This window comes from Schistocerca nitens, chromosome 5, assembly GCF_023898315.1.
Source record: "Schistocerca nitens isolate TAMUIC-IGC-003100 chromosome 5, iqSchNite1.1, whole genome shotgun sequence".
Classification (NCBI taxonomy): Eukaryota; Metazoa; Arthropoda; class Insecta; order Orthoptera; family Acrididae; genus Schistocerca; species Schistocerca nitens.
In genome coordinates, this window is record NC_064618.1 from 429,926,806 (window position 1) to 429,951,504 (window position 24,699).

At 43.6% G+C, this 24,699-nt stretch overlaps 1 protein-coding gene across 1 annotated transcript in view; it reads right to left on the bottom strand.

Annotated features, from left to right (window-relative positions):
* LOC126260507 (nephrin-like) overlaps nt 1–24,699 on the bottom strand; it is an 871,736-nt gene that overhangs the window by 272,646 nt on the left and 574,391 nt on the right. The window lies entirely within an intron of this gene.

The window sequence follows — 24,699 nt, forward strand, 5'->3', positions numbered from 1 at the left end:
CTCTGAAGGTCTTAAGATCAAATAAGGCAGAAGGGATAGATAACACTCACTAGAATTTCTAAAATAATTGGGGAAGTGGCAACAAAGCGACTACTTTGTTGATGTATTGAATGTATGAGTCTGGCGACATACCATCTGACTTTCAGAATAATATCGTACACAGAATTCCAAAGACCGCAAGAGCTTACAACTGCGAGAATTATCGCATAATCAGTTTAACAGCTCATCCATCCAAGTTGCTAACAAGAATATTATACCCAAGAATTAAAAAGAGTCTGAGGATGTGTTAGATGACGATAAGTTTGTCTTCAGGGAAGTTAAAGGCACCATAGAGGCAATTCTGACGTTGCGGTTGATAATGCTAGAAAGACTAAAGAAAAGTCAAGACACCTCATATACAAGGGTTCGACAATTTAAAATGGTGCAAGATGTCCGAAAGTCCGAGAAAATTAGGGGTAACCTATAGGTAGAGACGGTTGATATACAATATGTACAAGAGCTAAGAGGGAATAATATGAATGGACGACTAAGAACCAAGTCCTGGGATCAAAAAGATTGTGAGACAGTTCTGTAGCCTGTCACTGTTCAGTCTGTACATCGAAGAATCAATGGTGGAAATACAAGAAAGGTCCATGACAGGAATTAAAATTCAAGGTGAAAGAATATCAATGACGCGATTTTGTGATGACATTGCTATCCTGGGTGAAAATGAAGCAGAACTAAATGATCTGCTGAATGGAATGAACAGTCTAATGAGTATAGAGTATGGATTTAGAGCAAATCGAAGGAAGTCGAAAGTAATGAGAAGTAGCAGAAACGAGAGCAGCGAGAAACTTAACATCAGGATTGATGGTCATGAAGGGGGTGAAGTTAAGGAATTTTGCTACCTAGGCAACAAAATAACCAATGACGGACGCAGCAAGGACGCCATCAAAAGCAGACTAGCATTGGTAAAAACGCATTTCTGGCCTAGAGAAATCTACTAGTTTCAAACATAGGTCTTAATTTGATAAAAAAAATAACAGAGAGTGTAGGTTAAGAGCACAGCATTGTATTGTATTGTAGTGAAACTTAGGCTGTGGAAAACTGGAATAGAAGGGAATCGAAGCATTTGAGTTTTGGTGCTGCAGACGAACGTTGAAAATAAGATAAGGAATGAGGAGATACTGCGCAGAATCGGAGGGGAATGGAATATGTTGAAAAACAAGGGGAAGGGATAGGATGACAGGACTTCTATTGAGAGATCGGGGAATGACTTCCATGGTACTAGACGGATAATAGATGGTAAACACTGCAGAGGAAGACAGAGATCAGAGATTGGAATACATCCAGCAAATACACTCCTGGAAATGGAAAAAAGAACACATTGACACCGGTGTGTCAGACCTACCATACTTGCTCCGGACACTGTGAGAGGGCTGTACAAGCAATGATCACACGCACGGCACAGCGGACACACCAGGAACCGCGATGTTGGCCGTCGAATGGCGCTAGCTGCGCAGCATTTGTGCACCGCCGCCGTCAGTGTCAGCCAGTTTGCCGTGGCATACGGAGCTCCATCGCAGTCTTTAACACTGGTAGCATGCCGCGACAGCGTGGACGTGAACCGTATGTGCAATTGACGGACTTTGAGCGAGGGCGTATAGTGGGCATGCGGGAGGCCGGGTGAACGTACCGCCGAATTGCTCAACACGTGGGGCGTGAGGTCTCCACAGTACATCGATGTTGTCGCCAGTGGTCAGCGGAAGGTGCACGTGCCCGTCGACCTGGGACCGGACCGCAGCGACGCACGGATGCACGCCAAGACCGTAGGATCCTACGCAGTGCCGTAGGGGACCGCACCGCCACTTCCCAGCAAATTAGGGACACTGTTGCTCCTGGGGTATCGGCGAGGACCATTCGCAACCGTCTCCATGAAGCTGGGCTACGGTCCCGCACACCGTTAGGCCGTCTTCCGCTCACGCCCCAACATCGTGCAGCCCGCCTCCAGTGGTGTCGCGACAGGCGTGAATGGAGGGACGAATGGAGACGTGTCGTCTTCAGCGATGAGAGTCGCTTCTGCCTTGGTGCCAATGATGGTCGTATGCGTGTTTGGCGCCGTGCAGGTGAGCGCCACAATCAGGACTGCATACGACCGAGGCACACAGGGCCAACACCCGGCATCATGGTGTGGGGAGCGATCTCCTACACTGGCCGTACACCACTGGTGATCGTCGAGGGGACACTGAATAGTGCACGGTACATCCAAACCGTCATCGAACCCATCGTTCTACCATTCCTAGACCGGCAAGGGAACTTGCTGTTCCAACAGGACAATGCACGTCCGCATGTATCCCGTGCCACCCAACGTGCTCTAGAAGATGTAAGTCAACTACCCTGGCCAGCAAGATCTCCGGATCTGTCCCCCATTGAGTATGTTTGGGACTGGATGAAGCGTCGTCTCACGCGGTCTGCACGTCCAGCACGAACGCTGGTCCAACTGAGGCGCCAGGTGGAAATGGCATGGCAAGCCGTTCCACAGGACTACATCCAGCATCTCTACGATCGTCTCCATGGGAGAATAGCAGCCTGCATTGCTGCGAAAGGTGGATATACACTGTACTAGTGCCGACATTGTGCATGCTCTGTTGCCTGTGTCTATGTGCCTGTGGTTCTGTCAGTGTGATCATGTGATGTATCTGACCCCAGGAATGTGTCAATAAAGTTTCCCCTTCCTGGGACAATGAATTCACGGTGTTCTTATTTCAATTTCCAGGAGTGTAACTGAGGACGTGGGTGGGCATAGGAGAGGAATTCGTGGTAGGCCGCATCAAACCAGTCAGAAGACTGATGACTTAAAAAAGGATCTTAGCAACACTTTCCCTGCGAATTCTCTATTTTCTTGGGCCATGTTCACCTCGAGCCTGCACAGAAAAATAGAAATCAATGTTGCTGTTATACAGTTACTATCACATATAATTTAAAGAATGAAGTTTTGCACCAAGACACCAGAATTAATGAGTGAATGCTCATCACAAAGTCATTTAAGAGAAGTAATGGGTAGAAGTCGTACTCTACAGAAAGCAACAGTTCTGTGCTCGACAGCAACATCTACATCTACGTGTGTAGTCTAATTCACAGTTAACTACTGAACCAACCACACACTAGTTTTCTGCGTTTCCATTCTTGAATATCACTATGCAGCAGTGAATACTGAAATCTTTCCGTCAGGGCTCTGATTTGTCTTATTACGATGGTCATTTCTCCCTGTATAGATCACATGAACAAAATGTTGTCGCATTCAGCAGAAAAAGATAACATCTGAATTTCGTGAAAACTCACCGCAACAAAAAACATCCTTCTGTTAATGACTGCCATCCCAACTCGCTTATCGTACCTCTCACACTCTCTACCCTATTTCGTGATAATACGAAAGCAGCTTCCCTTCCTTGAACTTCCTCTATGTCCTCTGTCAATCACATCTGGTAAAGATCCAATGCCGCGCAGCGTGCTCCAGAAGAGGACGGACAAGCATAGTGTGTGTAGAAGACCTGTTGCATCTTCTAAGTGCTCTAAAAGTCAGTCTTTGGTTCGTCTTTACCCTGGCATTATCCATGCAGTCGTTTCATATGAAATACCTTGGTATTTAGTTGAATTGATAGTCTTTCGATTTGTTTAATTTATCGTGTAACCGCAATTTAACTGATTCCTTTTACTACTCACATGGATGTAGTCACACCTTTCGTTATTCACGGATGATGTACAGATACTACCGAGACGTGCAACTCTGTTTACTTATCATAGATATTACTATGGACACAGAAAGCGCAGCGACTGGACGTTCGTAGAACCATAGATGTCACCCTCACTGAAGAGATGTGGCACACATTGAAGCCTTGATGTAACAGTGTGGGGAACATGTGAGGTGATGTATCCCACTTACGAAAAGGACGCTGTTTAGACATCCGGATAACATACATGAGGTAAAATCTGCATCAGCCACAGATGCAGTAAAGTACTCAGAGTCCGGCTACAACACACAGAAAGAAGTTGAACGTCCAACATAACAACGTATCACACATTTCGAACTCAACCAACCATCCATGGATGTGACCTTGTGAGACCTCGTAAGACTCTTTACCTGGACGATTCACGTAATCAATTGGTGGGAGCACATGGCATGCTACGCGTCGACTATTCGCAATCAGTAGCTACGTATTTTGTCCAGTACTAGGTATTTGAAGGGATATCGCTTCTGTGGGCGAATGCTACGTGGAACAATATATATTAACAATATATACGAGTATTAACAACATCACGAAAACAGGTAGAGAGGTGGCAGTAGCATCGCACCATGTAAAATTGAAACGCTCGTTTTGGCCCTAAGTAGGATCCAGTTACGGATCATGTCAGCACAGTGGGAGTGATAAAAATAAATAAAGGACGGTGGCAAATATTGAGTTAATCGTTGTATTCGACAAATTGTGACACATGAGGTCCATCTGAAAATTAAGCCAGGGTAATTCTTTTCTATTTACAGTCAATATTCCAATAAATCTAAAACTTCTACAGGAATGATTATGAACGTGTATTAACCACCTTACAGAACGCACGTACCACCAAAAGTGAAGCACACGAACCCAGAATGTTGAACATGCATGAATCTCGTATTCTACAGAAACAAAGCTAATCTGAAACATGCTAACAGAGGCCAGGTGGGCGCCCTTCCATTGAAATCTCTCCAACCACTTGGACGTTGCCGTTAATAAGCAAATGATTGGGGACGTATTGTTCAGCACCGCCTATGAAAAGCGCTATTTACATCAATACGTATTCGAGAGTTCCTCACTCATATCGAATCACAGGCAGTCTGATTCGATCAAGTATAGGTGGTTATCAGCTCACTGTTCGTTCGATATGATCAAAGGAAACACAGTGTTCTTAAGACGAATGCGTCGCAAATCGGCGCCTATCCTAAAATGTTACGTTCTCAGACAGTACTAGTGAAAGCAAACAGCTGTCTTTCAGGATTAGATGATCACTGTACGACACATTTACAGGGAAACACTTTCTGCTTCAGGCTGAACAACACATGTGGGGCAAATCCAACCTCTCTATGCGAGGATTAAAACATCCATAATTTTGACATTTCTTGAGCGAAACGATCGATATGTGACACAGGGACAAACACAAACAGCACAATTTACATAAGTTTCACTACGTTCTGCCCTTACACATGACACACGCCTGCCTCAACATGGAATCCTGAACCGACCATTTTGGCACCAAGAGGAACGTAAACTTTATTGCCGCTTCCTCTAATCACCTAATGGTGTTGGAACAGTTTTGAGGAAGACTCGACAAATACGTGTATCTGTGCTTTCGGTCGTACATGTCAAACGTCTAGGGGCGCCATAGAGCCACAGACGGGAACCTCTCATCCAACGCCGTCCTCTCTCTGTGTAGAACCTGCGGAGATGGTTGTCTTACGCCACCATCAGAGAGAGGGGTGTGTTAACGCTGCTAGATAGTCCCTAATCAGTTGTTAATTCTCGTTAATGTGATACGAATGATGGCCATTGGTAAGCGTACAATGGTGTTCATTCATTTCCTTTAACCAGTAAGCTCGTATCACGCGTATAGTACGTTTAATACAGTTTCTGTGGTTGCGCTAGCTTTGAGCATTTTTTTCTTTTTTTCCTGTGTTCCGGTACTGTCTTCAATAAACTCGACGACTATGAGATGTAGGTGATGCACGTCACCTAGATCCGCCACATATAGCGCACACTCATATTACGAGAAATGTGTTTGATATTTAGAGACAATTTATCCGACCAACTCGCTGACTCCCCTAAGAAAGGATTAGAAAATACTGTCATATAGTTTGTAGATACTACCCCGAAATCGTCTACGTGAAATCTGGGTTGCTCGCTGTTAATAGTCCTCTGCACGTTATGTAACGATTTTAAAGAATAAAACACAAGCGGCTTACGTGGCGTTTAGAATACCGGCACCAGGCTGCGTGACATTCGTTTTAGAAAGTCTTATTCTGTCGAACCTCTGAATATTAGTTACCTTCTCCCCGTACATGCAGTTTTCAGGTGACCCATATCCGGTTTTTATATTGAAAATTATATCTAGTTGAATATTGTGCTCTGGTTAAGCAACTGTCCTAGTTTACATAGTCATTGTGATAAAGTACTGTAACGTTGCCAACTTAGTATCGCTACCAAGCCGTAACACTTCTATTATTTAGTTATCGTCTGAACATAAATTCATTCTTTCCTGGTTTGCCAGATCTATCCTTACCTGTGACGACACATTTCGGTCGTGACCGTTGTGTATTTGTCTTGTCTCTTCCCTGTGTACAGTTGTCGGTTTGGGTATTTACCTCGCTTACGTAAATTGTGTTAACAGCTGCTTACTGTCTCCACTGTACGAAGCCATACGCCGCAATATTTGAGCGGTTTGCAACGTGCGCTGTTTCTTAGGGACCCAGTTACTCTCTAGGCTTTGAGGTCTCATCTCATGACGGAGCAGAGCTTGGTCATCCTGTACTTCTTGTACGCATCTGATTTCCGTGTTTTAATACATCAGGTAATTTATTCATGAAGCTGTAATCTGAGATGAAGAGGTTGTCACAGGAGAAAAATGCGTCGCGGACCTCATCAAACCAGTCAGGGGACTGATAACTCAAAAAAATCAGTTATTTTTATTTCTATTTATACTGGCAGTGATTGGTCATCTGCGATGAACAGGAATACATTACAATTTTGTCTCACTAATGAGAAATGGGAGTCGGTTTTGTTAAGGGAAGCTTTACAGACATTGTGGAGCCCGGGTTCCACCATCCCCTCCCGCTCCACCGCCATTCTGAAATTTATGTTCAAAGCAGCCATTTCTCTCTCTCTCTCTCCCTCTCTCTCTCTCTCTCTCTCTCTCTCTCCCTCCCCCCCCCACCCCCCCACTCCACGGCCCGAAACTCACAACTGCGAATTAAAGGCAACTAATAAGGGTAAATGTGATACAAAGCGAGTAGGTCTTGTGAAACTTAAATTATGTTGGTTTTGATTAGTGTATCTGTACCGCTCTGTCTAATGGACGTCGTTACCTGCTGACAGAGTTAATCGTGTCATGTTTGCTACTGTAAAGGCTTCTCGATTTTCCATCCACGCAGTTTCGCAGAGTTTCTGAGAAGTTTCCTCGAGATGTATCTCTTTTCCCATCTTCTGTCAAAAAGTATCAATTTCTTATCGAGTGAGTTCGAAGGGTTTGCATTCCACTTCAGGTGCAATTCCTATCGTTTCCTCCAGTGAAACACGCTGCAAAATAGGATCCCGCTGCCAGTTACGTACAAAAAATGGTTCAAATGGCTCTGAGCACTATGGGAAGTAACTGCTGAGGTCATCAGTCCCCTAGAACTTAGAACGATTTCAACCTAACTAACCTAAGGACGTCACACACATCCATGCCCGAGGCACGATTCGAACCTGCCACCGTAGCGGTCATGCGGTTCCAGAATGTAGCGCCTAGAACCGCTCGGCCACACCGTCCTGCAGTTACGTACAACTACGCACTAAGAGACAGAATTGGGCGTCCTAATAGTAGGTCAGCGTAGGCAGGACACAAATCCGAAAAATAGCAAGACAATATCTCCCCCAGGCGTCCTTCACGACCAACTTGTTGATCCCTTGCCAACAATCATCTTTAACTTCCACTTGTTTTAGTTTAGACGAATGGGAAGAAACACTTCATCGTTTTGTTCTGCTATACTCTTCTGCGCTTCCGAAGCATTACCCTCCATTGTTTCGGAATGTGGTCTACCTACAGTATCAGGCAGACAGCAATTGGCTCAGCTGCTCTTAACAGGCAATGAGGCATTCAAACCGACGATGCATATCTGACACCCCAGGTGGGCCATTTAGGAAATTAGCCGTATTGCCACCATTAGCCCAGAGCAATTCATGATGCAGCAGATCATTAGGAACAGCTGTTAACCACTGAATGACCTCACGTGGACCTATGGATAATTGTATGGAAGACATTCCTACATGGTGTCACCGCACAGGATAATTACGTTCCCTCTGAGTCTTCGGCCGGATAAATTTACTTTTTTTTGCTTCCTTAATCCGTGTGAGAAACTTGCGATCTGACCATCTTTTTGCCATAGTAATTCATTTATTGTTAAATTGCAAACAAAACGCGGAGAAATTATATCAGCAATACGTAACAGTGCAGTGACTATAAGTGAGAAATAGCACGTAGAAAAGAGGTAGTGACCATGAAGAGAAAAGCATTGGTCTTGATCGCCCTCGACATCGTCACTGAATCGTCATATGTTGTCATCCCTGGGTACATTACACAGAATACTATCGTGAAGTTGATTTAATCATTGGTTATTACTTCGTTTCGAAGGTTCCGTTACTGAGAATTGTTACTAAAACGTGAGTTCCCCTAAACGATTTCTCAGATATGTTTATTTCTTCCTCTTCGTCAAGTCCACCACGGTATCACATTTTCACCAACAAAAAGGTTGATGAAAAGGTCTAGGATTCACAGCCAGGTGGCAGTGTCACTGTACCGCGATGTTTGGAAGATCGTCTTACTCATCATTTTCTGGAAAACTACGAAAACAATAAGTTTCGTTGTTTTGTAAACAGTAATAGTGAAAGTTTGGAAAGTGCAGTTTTTCACGAGAAGATAGCGGGGTAACAAAAATATGAAAAACTTGAACAGGAAACCAAATATAAAGCAAAACGTGAAAAACAACGAAAGCCACAGCTTATTCTGACAATAAACAAAATAAAAGCCCATTTGGAACACGCATTTTGCATGGTGTTATCATAATATATAATACATTTCTAATAATTATAACGATTATAGACGAATCTCAAACATTAAACTGTATTTTGTCAGAAATGTAATTTGCATTTTAAATCGTAGGTGACTTAAAACCGAAATGAAGCTCGATTTGAAATTGTTTCGCTTACAACTGAGATGGGTCTCCTTTCATTTTTTTTGCGTCAGTTCAGTTCGTATGCTTAGTCCCAGTACAGTGCAATAACCATTTTCTTGAGTTGTTATCTCACGAGATCTGAATCGGTACAGGTCACTGAAACGCGAGCTGCTGATATTTTGAATCTTCTCGCTGCCATGTTTGGCGATCAAATGATACTGTGCACGCTAGGCGTAACACTACAATCGTCATTATTTAATGCCATTTGTCATTTCGGTGATAAGCAGAGAATCTTCTTTCTGCATAACAACTTACGACCAATTATTAACCGCTCACTTCGGGAAGACAGTGGCTGTTTCGACAGAAGTCGAAAGACTGTGTATGACATCAGTTGTTCACCTGTTTCTGGTCGCTGCTAATCTTAGCTTTCAGTATTTTATGCAAACACCTTCATTTGATGCGTCAGTAATTTAAAACCATTTTAAATTATATTTGCTGATAACATTTCTGCTATCTTTAACTCCGCGTGCTACATCTGCTTTCGTTCACCGGTACGTAGACGCACTGAACATCGTCTACTAGGTGATGTTGACTAAATGATACTATGTGATTACCTGACACCGTCAGTGGAAAGCAGGAGGCGATCTTCTGTCTTTGAAAGTCTAGTATCCTTTCAGAACACTTTATTGGCAAGAGCGAAAGTTTTGTTATCTAGACGCTCACGGAAGCAGGCTGCGGTACAACTTTAACTGGTTCCTATGTCTCTCAGGATGGCGTATTACACTGCTCTTTGTTATAATTTCATAAAGATCATCATACAAAAGTGTTTCTGTGCCACTTTTTTGCGCTATGTGAGATTGCTCAGTACTGTATTCAGTGTCTAATATGTTGCTAATTCAGGGGATTAAGGATTTGAAGTAGGCCATTTAACTATATGAAACCGGTTACCTATTTAACAAAACTTGCGATCTAGGCAATACAGTAATCTAAGAGGATACCAGACCCTTAAATGATTCGCATACCTGCGACTGATTGATTGCTTAAGGAACTTCGTGAAAATAATGGGAATGATTTACAAGACCAGCTTTAATTACGTTCACGTAGTGATCGATTTTACTAATTTTTCAATTCCATTTTTCCTTCTTTTTTCCGTTTCTTTCTTTCAGGTACCAGGTGTCCCTAATCATAGGGGGCCCTCTGTGCAATATCCTAGTTGCTCGTGCGTAGTCACATCCCTGAAAGGGACGATCTAGGAACAGTTTTAACAAAGTAGTTTACGGTTTGGGAATTTTTACGTGTTCTAACACAGTCACCCCGACGTTATATGGCTTTGGCTATGATATTTCTCCGTCTCCATTAGCGGTCAGACATGTAGCGAAGTGCCTCTCCATGTGGCAGTTGACGTAGCAGACGTTCGGCAATCGTGATGTTATACATTAGCCCATTGCTCGGAACATTTTATTAACGTTTAAGACTTCTTCTAGAAGTTTTGTTTTCCAGTTGGACAGACAACTTTAGGGTTATCTTGAAACTACTGAAAATATTATCTTCTTGTTAACAGTTCCGTATAGCGTTGCCCAGTAAACAGTTCTGTTCGTATCTATGGACGACTGCTACGTCTCAATATTAGCAGTGTAAATCAAATATCATCTGCTGCCAGAGAGATGGTTACAAATCCATACAGACGCTGGTTGATCCGGAAAAAGGGATTTTTTCCGACATGGATGTCCAATTATTATTAGGGAATTAGCCATTCTTACAAATGTTGCGATTTTTAAGCCCAATGGTTTGTCTGTATCGACTGACACACTGTTCCGGTTTGAGTACTACGCGAAAGGTTTTAACTTCCAATCAACAGTTCTCTGAGAGATCAGGCATTCAACATTTCGTAGGAGAATTTAAAGAGCAGTAAGAGTTTATATTCCTATCACTATATTCACAGGCAGAGAAATCAGAACAGCAGACGTGTGCTGTTTGAAAGTATATACATCAAACTAAATTAAGTAATATAAAAATTGTCCTTGTCGGTCGCAGTGTATTTATATTAAGGTACAACCGGTTTCACAGCTTTATGTGTCAATCGATAAATAAAATGCTTGTTGTGAACTGCCCTCTGCCGCCTATAATATGGCACTTCACACCGAGGTGACGTACGTGGCCAAGGATTTCCTGCCTCGTGCGCGAGGTGCTGAAATCAGTCGTATGTTAATAAAAACCCTCTGCAATATTGACGGTTTACTACCAACAGTGCAGTAGCTGCAGCCCAGTGACGATGTCAACATTTAAATTGAAAACAGTACACAACGTTGATAGCTTTCCTTCACAGCTTCGAAATGACTGGTACGAATAATTGCCTCGGTGGTTCGGCGATAGCCTGACACTGCAGCGCTGTACTAGAAAGACCACCTTTAGCTCCACTGTCACGAAGGCTACTACGAACCACACTCGTAATGTTTTGGAGTTTCGTGTGTGATCTATGCCGTAACAAGTGTCAGTAATTCACAAATGCAGGGCCTAAGGTGTGCTCTTGCTTATTTTCAGCTATTACTCGGGGATTTGCTACGGCAAAAAGGCAGTTTACGCCTCAAGAGGGAATTATGTAAACGAGAGAATGTTTCATGATCTTTGGACAAAGAGTCGTTTCTTACTGACAATATCTCCCCAAGTATCCCGTTAAGCAAAGGCAGTAGTAGTTGCAGCGGAAGAATTGCCTGTGTCACGCAAGTGCTTGAGTCACGCGTAATGAGACCAGAAAAAGAATCCACAGGGTACATTCAAGTCTGTGCAGTTCTACGAACGACGATCCTCAAAATAATACAGTAGATCAGTAGAATGAGTAGAGAAAGTAAAGGAAACTGCCTTATACACCGAAACAAAGTAGTACTGTTAGACAATGTCCTCTAACCAAATAAATAGGTTTTCCCTGTTGTTTATAGTGTCAGTCTGAAACGCCTGTGAAGCCTGAGGACTGTAATGTAAAATGTGCTGATATTACAGAACACTGGAAAATTGTGGAGGATAGTTGTAGGCGAAAAAATGGCTTCATATCATAAATAAACACCACTAAGATTGAAAAATAGTGGTACGACACTTTCCTAAAGTTACCATATTTAATCTTCGGAAAAGGCTTAATATTAAGTTCCGAATCGTGGTGGCGTGTTTTCCTAATATTTTTATCGGCTTGTGATTAATTACAGTTGAGGTGCGGCCTATCGGACACATAATCATCACTCTTCTTCATCCCAAAGATATTCTCTGAAGGTTCCAAATCGGAGGCCATACATTTAAATCACCACTAACTGATCCTTAAGCTGTGAACAGAGACGTGGTGATACCGATAAAAAAATGGTCCTCTCAGACTGTTAGCACTCTTTATAAAACATAATAATTTTATATACACCAAAACTCATTATATCATTGACCAATATATTCCATATCTAAATCGCCCTCACTTAGTTTCCTTGTATGTTCAATATACACTGCTCAAAACAGATCGTCAGGATAGTGCTACATTTACAGAGTCTCCTGTGAGTGTAAAATCGTGTTCTGCGACTCATCAACCCATGAAATCATTCGCTGGGCTGATTTAAAAGATAATTTTCTGTGCTCTAAGTGACATGGTGAATTCGTTAAAACGAAATACCATGGGAAAGGATTATGCCGCCTTTTGGGGGTTCATTTTGCAACTGGGCCCCGTTTCTAAGAAAGTTGGTGTATAGAGAGGTGGCCAGAAAAAGTAACGGTTGTTTCTAGTTCGCACCTTGGTGTCTCCCTCTAGAAGGTCTCAGAGTAACAATATGGCAAGAAAGTAGCTACGAGTTCTTTAGAATGATTTCACCAAGAAGATCATAGGACGATTCGATTGGTTCTGACGAGCAGACAAATGACAATACCTGAAATCAGGGGACAGGTTAAAGGAAAAAAGTAGTGACGAACAGCCAGGAATAGGTAAATGGAAATCCTGTAGAGATTTCTAGTCGCCATGCTTGGCTCTGAGCACTATGGGACTTAACAGTTATGGTCATCAGTCCCCTAGAACTTAGAACTACTTAAACCTAAATAACCTACGGACATCACACAACACCCAGTCATCACGAGGCAGACAAAATCCCCGACCCCGCCGGGAATCGAACCCGGGAACCCGGGCGCGGGAAGTGAGAACGCTACCGTACGACCACTAGCTGCGGACCAGTCACCATGCTTAGCTAACTTCTGACGCCATGTTCTGGCGTAATCAAAGTGCTGGAACGAAGATGAAGAACGCAAGAGAAGAGAAGGCGGTGAAAGGACATCAGCCAATGGTGCGCTGACTAGCACCGCACCACGACAGGAGCGGCCTCTACAAGAGGAGAACATAAGCTCCGCTCCTGCCAGCCTCGGCCGCGCAGTATCGATTCAGTATTTGGAGTATTAGCACAGGCCTTGCAGACAGTGTTACGATTGCAGCTGGTAGTGATCCATATCAATTGGTTACAAGGACATTGTCTGTAACCAAGAAAATTACTGTTTTAATGCCGACCATAACTTGCGACAGTTGTTGTGAAATCCAGAGTTAAGTATTGTCATTCTACTTTATCGTAATAGAAACTATTAATGATATTTTCTTGAATTGTTTTATAGCATTCCGAGAACGCAGCATCCTTTAGGCCCCCTATACGAGGCGAGTACGCAGAACCCCACGCGCCACACCACTGGCAGCTGAACATTTTATGGTGTAGATCCAGAGAGAACAACCGAGTGAGGCGATGCCTATCGGACACGTAGCACATAGCACACTGGACTAGCACTCCCCGGGTTCGAATCCCGCCGGGGTCAGGGATTTTCTCTGCCTCGTGATGTCTGGGTGTTGTGTGATGTCCTTAGGTTAGGTTTAAGTAGTTCTAAGTTCTAGGGGACTGATGACCCTCGCTATTAAGTCCCAGAGTGCTCAGAGCCATTTGAACCATTTCACTAGCATTCAGGAGAACGACGGTTCAAACCTGCATCCGGTCATTCTGATTTGGGATTTCCGTGATTTCCTTAAACCGACTTAAAGGCAAATGTCGGATGGTTCCTTTGAAAGGACACAGCCGATTTCATTCTCCATTCTTGACACAGTCGGAGCTTGTACTCTGTCTCTAACGATCTCAACGTCGACGGACCTTAAATCCTATTTTCCGTCCTTCGCAGAGAGAAATGGTACACAGACCAGCATTCTGTGGTGTTCAGTGACGAGTGTCGCGCGAATGTGGCAGTAGACAACCTCGTGTCAGATACCATAAAGCACCAGTTGTCGAGATCCAATTTTTCCAGCTACTGAAATCATGATTTTGGGAGCTATTCCATATGAAAACGAGTTTGATATCGTAAGTGTTGAATAGAGCCAGATCGCTTGCCAGCATGTAGCAAGGGTGGTAAACTTTGCCGTCATACTATTTGTTATCAAGGAGGCAAATGGCATACTCCAACATGATAATGCAAGGCCTCACACTACAATTCACACCACAGTTGCCTTGACGAGGGGCAGAGCTGGATTGCCCTATCCCCTGACAAGCCACCCAAGGAGAATGTCTGGTAGTCTAAGGGAAGAAGCATACTTTTATTCCAGCCTCCCGCCACCAGTCTTCATGAACTGACGAAGCATATGTTTCAATCATTGCAACATATTCCTCTGGGAAATAATCGGAGGTTGCTTAGTTCCGTGCCACAACAGACGGAAAGAGGTATTCAAGCACGTGGCGCGCACACCTTAAACTGGTGTTGGGAATGGAATGGAACATCGATCGCTTAAGATCCTTGGTTTCAAGCTCATATTAATAGTGGTAATATTACTGACTTTTTAAAAAGCATTTAGAGTGAAGAAAGCCATACTCACTACTGGCAGTTGCCTCGCGTGGCAAGGAAGGGGAAGAAATGTTATGCAAACGGTCGCGCACTGCAGAATTATTCTGGCTTCAGTTGCACATCTTCGGAATTCAGATTGAATTCTGATTGTCCGATCCCGTGCAGCGTACACTTTTCTGGTTCCTGTATCTCATGTGCAAGTAAATGGTGACGGTTTCTCATCAAAACGCAGTCCACTGTAGAGATGTTACATTATAATTTTCATATGTGGTATGGTTAGACAAATGAGCGTTTCTCAATGTCAACAAGTGAAACAGTGCTCTGCAATAGTACTTAGTCTGCAGCGGTAAATATCTACGAATATCAACGACAATACCTTCGAATTTTCGCGTTCACCATCATATGATCCAACACTCCTCGAGCAGTGAAAACTCTAAACGTCTATAGCTACCCACGAGTGCCCGTGTTCGTTACATCTGCAACTTTCGTCTCTTTCATTATGTCAACGATTCATACGCCCAGTCAGGATGGTTGGGGCCAGACTATTTACTTAGCCACTATATGCTGCTTGTACTCCGGCTGATGGTCAGTGTGCGTGGACCCCAGTACCTGAGATCAGATGTTAAGTTCCTGTTACCTGTCATCACATCATAATCTCATTTGTCTAATATCCTACCTGTTCATCCGTCCTAGAAAAATACTCAAACGCTCCGGCTATGTAGCTGCTGTCCACCTCCATCCATTTAAAAAAAATAACACATGCAGTTTTTTTGTGAACCTCATATATTTTCGCTAACATATTAACACACATAGCCAGTTTGTCTGTGTCAATTAGTAAAGTAAATGTTTACGTCTTCACCCAGCTATCCTTGTTTCTGAATCAGTAACATTACACTTTTTACCCCGCTCTTCAGTTCTTGCGTTCTTTCACGTTCCTCATTCACGCCCTTTCTCTCCCTCTCCTACTTCGTTTCTGACGTCCATTGCGGTCGGTACCCTCAGCTCCAATCTACCTGAGTGTACTCTCCTTGTTGTGCTACTTTTCATGAAATAATGTAAACTGTGCATTTTGTCTAATATAGCTTCTTATCTGATAGATTCTTAGGCTCCCTGCGAGCGTTAACTTTACAAAATTCCAACATGTCAGACAAATATCGTACACTGCGCCGTAGATAATGTTGAACTGCTACGATGAGATTAGCAGTTTCACACGCCGGTCGTTCAAAATGGCGGTCTCGATGGCTCCGACATTCTGCAGGGTTGCAGCTGTTACCGGCCACCAGCACCATGTCGAATCACTTAGGTTCACACGGCCATCTTATAAGAATGCACACCACCTGGAGACATTGCTACGGTTCGTGCAACGATTCTCAAACACGGCCCTTATGTACCTTTGAATTTCCATCGGTTTATGTCCTTTGGCCCATAAATCTCTAACTATGCTTCTCTACTCTTCACAAATTGACGGTAGTAAAATGCGCGCCATGTTTGTTTCGTAGCACAGGCTTCTCTCGTTAGAGTTCCACATGAAAACAAAATACCCTCTGTAAACAATAACGTCGTGGAACTTTAACATTCCAGCTGAAATACTGAGGAAGAGAAAAATTATTGTGCGTCTCTTTCCAATCCTCCCTAGTAGAATGGACCATAGCAAGAAGGAAATATCCAGTAAATCTGGAGTCCAATGTGCATACTTTCATTGCTATGAGCGCATGTTCAGCAGAAGAGATGTGTATCACACTTGCAAAGGATGTGCTCATAGCTCTTAAGGTACACACTTTAAAGGCCATATTTACAGATCATTTCTTGTTCTTGTTTCGGCCCTTACTAACACCTCTCAAAATATGGAAAACAGAGGGCTTGCAGTAGAAGAGACTCGCTTCTCAGTATCGAAGATGAAGAAGTTCTCGCACCTCTATTTTTTACAGCCCAAGTTTACTAAGACTGTTTTTCTTCCAGTACCGTGGACATATACATATATATCCCGAATGTCACCATACGGTGCGTAGTGGAGGTTACGTTGTACCACTACTAGCCGCTTCCATTCCTGTTCCACTCGCCAGTGCGCCGAGGGAAAAACGACTGTCTGTATGCCCCCATATGAGCCAAAATTTTCCTTTTCTTATGTTCGTTTTCTTTACGCGAAATGAACGTTTGAAGCAGTAGGATCGTTCTACAGTCATTTTCAGATGCCGGTACCCTAACCTTTCTCAGTAACGTTCCTTGAACAGATCGTGGATTTTCCTCCAAGGATTCACATCTGATTTCCCGAAGCATCTCCGCAATACTTGGCGTGTTGATGGAACCCATCGGTAATTAATCGAGCCGGCGGTGTCTGAATTTCTTCCATATTCTCCTTCTACATCTATATCTATATGTACATGATTACTCTGAAATTCACATTTAAGTGCTTGGCAGAGGTTTCATCGAACCACAATCATACTATCTCTCTACCACTCCACCCCCGAACAGTGTTACATTGTTGATTTTATTTATTTAAACTTACGACTTGTCACCTGAATGTTTTTTTTATATTTCATTTTATCTGTTTCTAATATCGTGTTATAATTTCATTTATTGACTCGTTCCATGAACATGGAGACTTCTCCCTAATTTGGTCCCACGGAACAATAAATAAATAAAAAAAAATAATAACAGCGCGCGGGAAAAACGAACCCCTAAACCTTTCTGTTCGAGCTCTGATTTCTCTTATTTTATTTTGATGATCATTCCTATCTATGTAGGTTGGGCTCAACAAAATAATTTCGCATTCGGAAGAGAAAGTTGGTGACTGAAATTTCGCAAATAGACGAAAACCGTCTTTGCCTTTAGTCCGACCTAGTGGGGATGGCAGACTCCCGACCAGTAATCAAGTATGGATTGCACTAGCGATGAACCACAGATGAACCACACTTCCGAACAACTCTCCCAATAAACTGCAGCCGACTATTTGCCCTCCCCACTGCAATTATTCCATTTCATATAGCTTTGCAACGTTACGCCTAGAGATTTAACCAACATGACTGTGTCAAGTAGCACACTACAACACTGTTTCTGTTTAAATGTGCCTTTTTGGTTTCTTTCGCCGCATTAACTACGGAAACGAGGCATGTAAACCACCAGCTCAAAAATGCTCCTGTCGGAGCACTAGAATATTTTGGTATTCGAACATATTCGCGCTCTTTTTGGCATGCCGTTCACCCGTCAGTCTCACAATCTCCGCTAACTGTAACTCACTCACTAGCGTCGAACGGGGTGGTGCAGTGATTAGCGCACTAGACACGCATTCGAGAGCACAACAGTTCAAATACGCGTTCGGCCATCCCGATTTATGTTTTCCGTGTTTCCCATAAATCGCTTCACGGAATTGCCGGGATGGTTCCTTCGAAAGGGCCCTGGTGACGTCCTTCTCTGTTATTCCCTAATCCGATTGCACCGACACGTACTGTTCAGTCCCCTCACCAGAATCCACCAACCAACACTAGGCCATCGCTGTAAGTCTCTAATACCCATCCACTCCACTTACCCATTCTCACTCAATCACTCAGTCATTTGAGCAGCAGCATCATCCCTCTTTCACACCTCCCGCTACCTCGACTCGGCTGGGAGTGATGCGTTCTATTGGGCCCGGATTTGGTAACATTGGCCCATAGTATTTGGTACGAGGCCTATTGACACGGCGGTTCTCTGATGTTATTCCAGAGTGCGCATTACTGTAGCGATCTTGTCCCTGTGTGTTCCTCGAGCGTAAGTGCAAGTCATTTTCTTGTCATCTGAGGATTCAGGTTGCGTTACAATAGTTTTTTTTATAACGGATTCGATGGTGAAACACTGTTGATGAAGTTGGATTTGATAGTTATTTGATTTATTTAACTGATTTTGGCTCTGAGGTGTGTACACATCGCCCGTCGCTCTCATTAGCTCCTTGGCCTTTGGATTATGGGTGTACTGTGCTTCCCATCGGCCAAATGAACTTGGACCTGCTTCAGCACGTTATAAGGACTAAATCAGGAAAGGGGATATTGATGGTGTCAGGATTTCTTTCCAGTCCCATAGTTCTAGTAATCATATTGTGAATACATTTTTCTCATCAGTAAATCTGACAGGGCAAAAATATTTAAAATTGTGTAAATGACTGACGACTCAACGTGGAGAACTGTCCACTTCTGCAGTAGTAGTGCCTGCTAAGGGAATTCTTTCCTGACTGAACAGCTGATTACTGGGGATTTTGAAAGGCGCTAGTGGTGCCGCAACTTGGTCACTCCCTTAGTTAATTCCAATCTTGCGGCTGTTGTGACACATGCAGAGGACACCAAACCTGTTGGTCCCTATAGTTCTCTTGCGTACCAGCCCCCTGTATGCAAGACAGGAGAGGTGTATGGTTTGCCAAAATGCTGTGGTGGGGGAGCCTCTGCCTTGCCTTTGAGCCCAACTTAATCAGGTGCCTCTGTGTGCACTTATTGATTCAGGTAGCTCTGATTCCCTCCTTGACTACTGGTGGTACTTTGTGCCCTTCCTCCCGGGGATGACGGGCTATTAACGGACAGACATTACCTCTGGTTGGGGAGTAGCAAGCGAATTTGAGGATTTTGAACTTCTCATAGCCAATGAACGGGATGGTGGTCAAGAATTTATCATTAAACTTGATTTTGGGTTGTGATTTTATACGAATCACAGATTTGATGTTGTATTGTCAGGATAGGGTTGTTTAATTTAAGTTTCGTCCTTGTGAGACGTTAGCCTTGGGCTCCCGTCGACGTTCGTCGGGAATTAATGGTGTGTTACCACCTCAATCAAGATCCGAGGTCAGTCATTTGCCTCTGGTCAAGGCAAACCGGCTTTTAAAAGTGCTTAGTCGCTTCCCCAAGTTGGTGACAGACAAACTGGGGGCTACCAATAAAATTGAGTATAAGATCCTCCTTACTGATGAGATCCCGGTGAGGCGAGTTCCATATCGGCTTTCTCTGTCAAAGATGAGTTTACGTAGTTTTATTGATGGTATACCATGCGAGAGGGTCATCAATCCTTCCACATACCATGTGCTTCACTCATATCTCTGGTACCGAATTGCAGGAGGGGAGAGTTTTGTCAAATAGTTGATTATAGGTTAGTCAATGACAAGGTGGTTCTGGATCTATACCGCTACCACAGTTACATAATTGTTTCATTTCGTTTGCTGGGGCTCAGTTTTTTACAGTTCTTGATCTCAACCAGGCTTATCACCAGATTCCTTTAAGAAGGATTCCAAGCAAATTACCGCCTTTTGTACTGATTGAAATCTATACGAATTCCCCTTTGGTTTGTCAGTGGGAGCTGCCATCTTGCTCCGCCTTCCAGATTCTGTTTTGAGCGATCTTAAGATCAAGTGTGTCTATAATCATTTGGATGACGCAGTCATTTAGAGGGACATTTTCGGAACATCTGCAACACATGGAGACAATTCTGGTCCGCCTTAGAGAGTCGGGACTGACGCTGAAGCCATCTAAAATCACGTTAGCAAACCGTCATATTTCCATTTTGGAGTATCTAGTTTATGCCGATGGCATTAGGATTGACCAGGAGTGGACTAGTGATTGCATAAATTCCCTGTGCCTAAGAATGAGAAGGGTGTCGTCAAATGCATTGGCATAGCCAATTTACTTCGTAAATTTGTACCGAGTTTTGCACAGGTCCTCTTAAGGATATGCGGAAGAAGGTTGCCGTTTCTGTCCTTTGAAGTCATCAGGCATCTTTTGAAGTCATTAAGTCTGCTCTTAGCAACACACCCCTTTCTACTCTTCGCAACTTCTATTTGTGATCGAAACGAATGTGTTTCATTCTTGGATAGTGGCACCCCTTTTACAAGAGCAAAATGGTGAGGGACGTCCAATAGCCTACGTGTCGAGGAAATTGTCGTCTGCTGAGGTGAAATATTCTGTAACGAATGGGAAGCCTTGGCAGACACCTTTGGTCTAGAAAAGAATGATTTTTATTTGGAGCATAGAGAGTTTCTTTTAGAAATCAATAACCAGGCTTTACTGTCCCAGAAAAACTGGATGAAATTTTTTACCGACAATCCCCATATTCCCCTTTAGCTGTAAAGTCTGATGTTTAAGAGGCCCTGGTAATCTGGTGGAGGATGCCGTAAGTCGGACGTTCAAGGGCGAGGGACTGGTTTGTAATGAGCAAGCGGCTTCCCCTCAATAGTGGATAACGGAGGTGTTGATTGAGGTTCTGGAGCTGTTTGCGAATTTGAAGAGCAAACACGGAGAGGACTCTGCAGGTAACTGATATTAAGCAGAGATGGTTGTGAGGAGAGTAGGTGTCTGGGTATACGCATAGGGGGCTGCTTTACTAGAGTAGATGTGGCGAGCGCAGTCCCACGATCTGTTTGTCCAAGGAACTGGTAGTGACCATATTTCGTTATTTCCACAACAATGTGGTAGGTAGGCACTTGGAGAATTGTAAAACTACTGCTGAGACAAAGCAACACTTTACTTGGCCTACTATTTCTAAAGATATTTAGATTGTCGGGGGAGTGCGAAATCAGTAAGACTGTCAAGTCTAACACTAATTCGGTAAGATGTTTTTGTTGTCATCCACGGAGGATCATCTTGTAGGTAAAATTTATATCGATTAATTAGGCCGCTCCCTCGTACCTACGGTAGGAATACGTATATCTTGTTTGTCGTTTGTTCAGTTTTCGTTGGATGGTTCCAAGCAGAGAGGTGATGGCTCCTTTATCTATTCATCGTCTCTCAGAGATGTTTCCCAGTTATGGGACACACAGAACTCTCGTTACTGATAACTAACCTGCCTATATTTCCCAGGTGTGAAAGAGGACCTGCTTTGAGTACGCCATCCAGTTTGTCACTACTACCTCTTATTGCCCGCAGCCTTATTTTACTGAGAGGATGAAGCGATCCAAATGGCAGCTCTCATTATATTCCAGCAAAGTTCAGAGGAAGTGCCATCACTCGATACGCTGGTTCAGCTTCGCTTTCAGTTCTGCACAGCACGACTTCTCTTATTTTGGCGTATGCGGTTAATTCCATATTGGTAATTTTTGTTGTATTGACGATCTCTTCCTGCTGCAGGTTAGTTCAAAAGTTGTGCAACAGAACTGGAGGAGGACTAGGCGGAACATCGTACTTGCACATACGAGCCTGACCTGCAGTTACAATCAAGGCCGACGGGAGTTCAAGGTTAAGGTTGGGGATCACTTGTTCATGCTCATTCCATCGAAAGGGAAGTTGTTTTTCACTAGTAAGTTAGTGTCTCGTTGCCACGCGGTGTAGCCGCGTTGTCTGAGGCGCCTTGCCACGGTTCGCGAAGCTCAGCCACGTTGGAGGTTCGAGACCTCCCCCGGGCATTGGTGTGTGTGGTGCGCTTAGCGTAAGTTACTTTAAGTTACATGAAGTAATGTGTGAGCCTAGGGACCCATTATCTCAACAGTTTTGTCCCACAGGAAGTTACCACAGATTTCCGATTTAGTCCCTCTTTTCCTGGACCGTCTCAAATTGTGAGGGTTCTGAGTCATGTGATCCTCTTGTCTGCAATTTGCGCATAGGCAAATCATAGTGAGTTCATGCTGGTCAGGTCAAGGAGAGTCGATAACTGGACCCTAAAGCTGTGGAGGCTTCCTTCTTTCAAATCTCCCTCCATGCACATCAGGGAACTACGATTTCTCACTACAGCGCTTTCCAACTAGGGGCCGCGACGGTGACCCTCCGAGCGGCCAGGCAATTGCTGTCAGTGTGATCGGGCTTTGATGACATTGGCTGTATTTGGTTCGAGGCCTTTTGACATGATGGTTCTCCAACTTTACGAAGTGCGCAGTCTTGTAAGCGATGTTGACCCTGTTTGTTCCTTGCCAAGTCGTTTTCCTCACTTGGGGATTTAGTGTTAAAGACTAATGTACGAAGCTTCTGGATGTTTTGCAAATTGATGATGATGCTTGGTTTGTAGAGCGCTCAGCTGCGCGGTTATCAGCGCCCGTACAAATTCCCAGACTTTTCTCAGTCCAAACTCGAAGCTTTCGTGAATGATGATGAAACAATGAGGACAACACAAACACCCAGTCATCTCGAGGCAGGTGAAAATCCCTGACCCTGCCGGGAATCGAACCTGGGACCCCGTGCTCGGGAAGCGTGAACGCGACCGCGGGGCCACGAGCTGCGGACATTTTGAAGATTGGTTCATTAGGTGCTTCGTCTTTGGATTATGGGATTACCTTGCTGTCTGTCGGCCCAGTGAGCTTGGAGGCTAAGTCAGGAGAAGGCGACACTGGGGCTACCCTGCCTCCTGGTGCTAGGTATAATCGAGGGATTACAGTTCGTGAGACGTGATTGTAGCAATCGTACAGTTGCTTCCTATGCCCAATAGTAAAAGTACCAGGGCAAAAATATTTAAAATTGTATAAATGACTGATGAGTCCTTGCGCAGAGAACTGTCCAGTTTTGCGGAGAAGGCGCCTGCCAAAGGAGTCCTTTTCTGACTGAATACCCTATTACAGGAGACTGTAAAAGGGGCTTATAGTACCACAACTTAGATGCTCCTTTACTTGTTCCAGGCTTAAGACTGTTGTGACACACCCAGTGGACAACGAAGCTGTTGGCCCCATAGATCTGTAGTGGACAGGCGACCTGCGTGTATCGGTTACCGACACTGTTTTCGCCGAGCCTGCCGCCTCCTCCATCACCTCACTCCGCAGGGAATTAAGCTATGTAACCTTGTCACAGTTTTTCCGCCGCAGTAATTGCACTCTTATTGTTACAGTTTTCTTTTTTAATCGATGTTTTAAATAAGATGAGCTTAACAGTTTGACACTGTTAGGTTAATGTTTTGCAGGACTGTATACCGCAGTTGGCCGGGTTGTTAACTTTTCTTAAATTTTATTACCTGGCGCTGGCCAAGTATAAATTTTTGATGAGCCTTATTTGGCCGTTTCATAATTTCTCAATTTTTTAAGGATTTCTTTACTGTGTCAGTGGGTAAGTTTTCTTAACTAAAGGGGCTCTTAGATGTAGAGGCAATATGTTAATGGATGCATTTATAGATAATTTCGCTTATTACCCACCATGATCTTGGTTTCCAATTAGTCGGGATCCCTTTTGTAGAACTGAATTGTGGTATAAGATTCTAGAACGCTAGATGGTCATCTTTATCAGAATAGTTATCTGCATGTTGACACTGATAATTTGTTCTCTATTTTCCTAAATGTGTAAACTCAAAATTAAATACCACTGTTTCTTCTTCAAATTTTGTTTAAGCGCCCTTTTGACTTCTAAATTTTTTTTATTTATTCCATTATTAAGCGGTAATAAGTGTTACCTATGTCCAGGAGGTTAGCCTATTGTGAAATTGGATCTTTGCACCGTATAATCTTTTGGCCTGGAGGGTTTGGGAACTACGGCCGTTCATTACAGTAAGAAAATGGAACGCCTACAGCCGTCCTTATGATCTTATTTATTGTGTAGCTACCAGTTTCGGAGCTTCAGTGCGCCTTCTTCAGGCCTTAGTTGATGCTGAAGAGGTTAACACGATCCACATATAGCCTGCATCAGTGACAAACGCAACTATTTAGCGCACACTGTCTGTAACAGTGATGTCAGTTACAGATAGTCCGTGTAAACTAGTTACGTTGCCACTGATGCAGCGTATATATGGATCGTGATAACGCCTTCAGCATCAACTAAGGCCTGAAGATGGCGCACTGAAGCGCCGAAACTAGTAACTGCACAATAAATAAGATCATAAGGATCGCTGTAGGTGTTTCATTTTATAACAAATGTTTTACAAATAGTGAATGATGTTTAGCCGCACCCCTTTCCGGTCCTCCCACTAAATTATCCACCTCCTGGGTGCCGTTTGATCATTATCTCTATGTGTCTCTTTGTTACTGTCTCCTTGCTGTCTCCTTTCAGACAGCTACAGACGTCGTTCTGTTCTTGTTATTGTCT